Here is a 5,270-nt window from a genome sequence, read left to right on the forward strand (position 1 = left end):
CTTGAACTTGAACTTAATTGCCATATGTAACCAGTACTGGTACAATGGAATTCTTACTTACAGAAAGTCTCTTGATTGCACTTTGTTTTGATTTTTACACTTGTTTTTACAAACAGTGCATCAAGACAAAATACAAACAGTAGACAATGTGCAAGTAAACATGTAGACAGTTTGAATGTAAACAATACAGACGTGTAAACAATGACTGGAGATGTGCAATAGATAAAGCATAAAGAGGTAGATGGTGATAGTGTAGGTGTGGTCCGAGGGGGATGGCTAAATGTGTTCGCCAATCTCACTGCTTGTGGATAGAAGCTATTGAAGAATCTAGTGGTAAGTGTCCGTATTGAAGTGGAAATCTAATAAGTAAATTGATTCTTAAAATGTAGAGAGCTTTGCAAAAAATATTGGTGCTTTTAGATAATATATTTCAAGGATGTAATTGCTGTGCTACAGTACGTGCAGAATTTTAGAAAACAGTGCGTCAACAAAGTACACTGTTTAGGTTACTTTAGAAGACAATGTACCAAAACAACATATGCTGTCTGGGTCGTTAGAATTAGCTGAAAGTAACTGATAAGCTTTGAATAACAAATCTAGTGCTTCTTCTCTCGCTCTATGATGTAATCTGTTTTGTCTTGGGGAAAGGGAAAGTTTTAGAAGGGACAAAGCGCTGAGCTTTTTTACAGCGCAACGTCTTATAAAAACCCTGTACTGCTTGTAACAAATTGAGTCTCTGGTTGCACTTTGCGAAGTGGCAGCAGGGCTCCCAATATTGCAATATTGAAATAAAGACCTTACTCAGGTGAGAACTCTCTTGTGGCTTCCTTGATAGTTAAATTTCCTCGACAGAATTGGCACCCCAGATGGGACACTAACCTGAGCGCGGACGGCTGCTGAAACTCCATCCGGACCCGGACAATTTTAGCAAATTGGACGAACCTCGGAGGATAAACTGTTTGTCCTTCCTGAGACGCGTCTGGAGAATTCATGGCTGTCTGACGTCAGTAAGTGATCCTTTTAACGAACTTTTGTTTTAAGACGATTTATAAGTATATTTTCTGTGGTTTTATAGCAGAGAAAGAGGAGGCCGGTGAGGGTGTTCTCATGCGGGTTTGAGTCCGGGACTCATAAAGAACTTATCTTAACACAGACGTGTGGTTTTTGCTCTGCGGAGTAGTTAATGTGATAAGGTTCTAAGAAAGGCACCGATCGGTAAAAATGGGAAATGAAAATTCGAAGACGGAAACAGGACCGAGCGGTCCAGCGAAGTACATGTACAGGGAATTTGGAGAAAGGGGAATAAAGTGTCTTCCATCGTGGAGTAAGTTAGGTTTTCAAAAAATTGTAGTTTTAGTACCAGGCAGATACAACAACAAGAAAAACAGTTAAAAGAAAAAGAGGGAAATAAGAAAGTCGACTGGAAGTGTTTTGAGTTATGGAAAATTGAGGCGCAAGTTAGAGAGACAAAGTACGTTAGGCAATAGTGAAAAGAAAACTGAAACGCCCATGAATATAGTGGGAAGAGAATATGGGTTAATATACTGTCAACCTTTTTCCGATAATATGTCAGGATGGACAAATGAGAGATGGCCCCGTGTAGGTAGTTTTCAGCCATGGGCCATAAGATTATTACACGAAATGACAGATTCACTTAACCCAGAGGGAGATCCCGGGTGGGATTTTAAATATATGTGCAGATGTGTACGTGTGTGGGAGGAATGTGCTAAGAAGCATGAGTCAGGATGGGGTAAGAAACCTGAACAGATGATATTGAGCACTACTAAAGTGTATCCCGAATTAGATTGTCTTGCAGTAGCTATTGCTCCTGTGACTACCCCTCCGTCGCCTCCACCATATGGGGAGGGCCGGCCGGCTTCACCGTATAATAGGCGACGGGATGAGAAAAAGGGTGACGCGGAGGGGATGCTCTCGCCGTCCCGCACAAGGAGAGGAGTGCGGTATGGAGGGGGTCGCTCCGCAGATCCTTCTGCCGTTCCGCGTCCCCAGTCCATGGAGGAGGGAGAGGGGGTGCTCCACATGCCAATGATTGAATGTCCTAATCCCCGCACCGGTGAGAATGAGGAACCTACTGTCCTTGTTTATCGCCCATGGAAATTAACTGAGTTGGCGGCAGTTATTGGGGAGCTGCCAAACCCCAAAACCAATGGGCGTAAGTACACAAAAGCCCTGAGATGGCTAGTAGCACAAAGCAGACCCACGAGCAGAGAGCTAGAGACTATTTTTATAAAGACTTTGAAGCTTGATTATGGTGATGTAAGGGGAGATGGTCAAGATGAGTTTAGCCCTGACCACCCATACAGCAGTGACGCTGGCAGTATCTATCAGACCCAGCTTAATGCCATATGTCGCAGAATAGAGGCTAAATATACGGGGAAAGTGGATTGGGTAGTGCTAAGGCGAAGTAACCAGAAACCCGAGGAAACTTGTAATGACTTTTTGGAGAGATTGACTCCTCTCTTCAGTAATCTAAGTGGCCTGTCTGAACCCTCAGCAGGAGAGGCAGGATCAGTTTATGAAACCCAACTCACTAACCTTTTTGTAGAGGGACTGCTTCCAGAAATAAGTGGCATGGTAAAAGCTACCTGTATAGGCTGGGACACTGCCCGATTAGCAGAAGTATGTCACCATGCTTATCATGCTGAAAGACAGCTCACAGACAAGAGAGCGAAAAGCCCGAAAGGATTATCAGCTTCACCAGCTGCAAATGGCTCAGTTACAGTTCTACTGTACTACAATTCTGTCGAAATTAAATACCCATTGCTTTTTATCCTATCACTACACAGTCCATCACCGAACCAAGCTACCTCAAATTCCTGGACCTGCAAAACTAACCTCTGCTGTACAATGTAAATTGTTCACGTCCTGAAAATCACCTTGGCTTGACCACAGTCTTTTTATTTCTTGTAAAAGAAGTTGTGGTGTTTGTTCCTCATCCCGCACTAAGTCCCAGCTGTAGTAGTAGTCCGGGACTGTGGGTGAGTGTTGCATTAACATGGTGCGTGGCAAGCAGTCTTCATTGCGGGTTAGCTCAAGCCCTTTTTCTGAACAGACGATGGTGAGGCCCATTTTGCAGAGTAAATCTCTGCCACACAAATTAACAGGGCACTCTTTAGAAAAGAGGAAGGAGTGTTTACCAGGCCCAAACCCATGCTGCTGGCATTCCACTGTCAGGGGTGCAGTAAAATAAGACTTTGTGGGATTACCCGTTACCCCTATTGTTAAAATGGATTTTGAGGAGGGGTCGAATCTATAGATATTGTCTCTGAGTAACGAATGTGTGGCTCCAGTATCCACTAAAAACTCATAAGGGTCTCCATTTATGTATAAAGTGACCTTGGGTAGCTGAGATGGGGGAGAGAGGGCAGGTAAGATAAGTCTCGGTGCCCTCAGGCCCTACCTCAGCTTGCGATGAACGTCAGTCCCTTTTTTCCTCCTGCCAGGGTGAGCTCATGGTTACTTCAGGTGGAGGTGGTGGTGGTAGATCCCAGTTGTTGCCGTCGCTTCTTCGTTTCGCTGTGTTGTGTTCAGGGCAGTCACGAGCCCAGTGTCCCGTCTGTCCACACAGCAAGTCTGAAAGTCCCCTCTCGGGCTTTTGCTTCTTCCTCTTCGGCCACGCCGGGCGCGCTGTCCTCTCCCTCTGTTCTGGTCACCCTGGTAAAACTGTAACTGAGCCATTTGCAGCTGGTGAAGCTGATAATAATCCTTTCGGGCTTTTCGCTCTCTCTTGTCTGTGAGCTGTCTTTCAGCATGATAAGCATGGCGACATACTTCTGCTAATCGGGCAGTGTCCCAGCCTATACAGGTAGCTTTTACCATGCCACTTATTTCTGGAAGCAGTCCCTCTACAAAAAGGTTAGTGAGTTGGGTTTCATAAACTGATCCTGCCTCTCCTGCTGAGGGTTCAGACTTTGCAGCGTTAGCTATTACCTTAACAGAGGAGCAGAAGACACTTTATCGAGCGGGAACGCACCCTCATGTTTCCCTTGCTAAAGCATCAGGTTTTCACTGGCAGGACGTGAGCAGTTTTGTCCAACGGTGTGTTGAGCTGTTCGTGGTCAGCTCCAGACTCGAGGGGAGTTAAATATAATGCCACCCTCCAGGCCAGTTGGTGCCCATACTCAGCAATCCTTCAGACCTGGAGGACAGTGCATCTCACGGCTCCAGATAATGAGATGGGTGCATTGTTTGTGTCTACCTCTGACACTTCCCATCCCGCACTAGAGGGGGTGCCCAGCTCCCTCTGGGCGGCTCACAAATATGATGTGGGATTAATAGAGGGCCTTCCCCGCTCGAAGTAAAACCCAAGTCCACCTATAGGCCGAGTAAGCCCCAGTATCCGCTCAGGCCAGACCCTGAGGTTGGGCTTAAACCTGTGATCGAACAGCTGGTCGCCGCAGGAATTTTGATTCCCTGCCCAACATCTCCCTGTAACACTCCACTGTTCCCCGTGAAAAAGGCTGATGGGGAATCCTGGTGCCCGGTGCAAGATTTAAGAGCAGTAAACGCAGCCATATATGCTCGAGCTCCTGTTGTTCCAAATCCGAGTCCCAGTTCTGGTTTGCTTTCATGTTTCAAGGGAAAAAGTATACTTGGACTCGTATGCCTCAGGGGTATGCCGAGGCTCCTACTGTATTTTCCTCTGCATTGCAGAACTGTCTCTCAGGGTTTGGGTTTAAAAACAGTAGTGCACTTGTGCAGTATGTTGATGATTTGTTGATTTGCTCTCCGAGTGAAAGCGCTTGCGTTCAGGATACTAAAGATCTTTTAAATTATCTTGCCAGTACTGGAAATAAAGTTTCACTATCAAAGCTGCAGCTTGTAAAAAAGAATGTACGATATTTAGGTCATGACATTTCTGCAAATTCACGTTCCATTGGCACGGAGCGAATAACTGCGATCCAAAAAATTCCAAAACCCCGCACCAAGAAGGAGATAATGTCCTTCTTAGGCTGCACAGGTTACTGTAGGGCGTGGATACCCGGGTATGCAAAACTAGCACAGCCATTGTCTGACATGGCACACACCTCAGGCCTGAATATGACTGACAGACTGACTTGGACTGAAGAAGCGGAAAACGCTTTTGTTGAACTCAAGACTGCACTGATGTCTGCCCCTGCATTGGGCATTCCTGATATGACTAAGGGGTTCACTTTGTGTTGACGAGAAGACTGGTTTCTACAGTGCTGTCCTTTTACAGGAGCACGGAGACTGTCTTAAACCAGTTGCTTATTATTCTCAGCAACTTA

The 5,270-nt window shown here is 45.7% G+C and overlaps 1 pseudogene; it reads left to right on the top strand.

Annotated features, from left to right (window-relative positions):
* Positions 1-1,031: 1,031 nt before the first annotated feature.
* On the top strand, positions 1,032-3,078 carry LOC148673107 (uncharacterized; annotated as a pseudogene).
* The last annotated feature ends 2,192 nt before the right edge of the window (positions 3,079-5,270 follow it).

This window comes from Lepisosteus platostomus, chromosome 4 (assembly GCF_059453375.1).
Source record: "Lepisosteus platostomus isolate fLepPlt1 chromosome 4, fLepPlt1.hap1, whole genome shotgun sequence".
Lineage (NCBI taxonomy): Eukaryota > Metazoa > Chordata > Actinopteri > Semionotiformes > Lepisosteidae > Lepisosteus > Lepisosteus platostomus.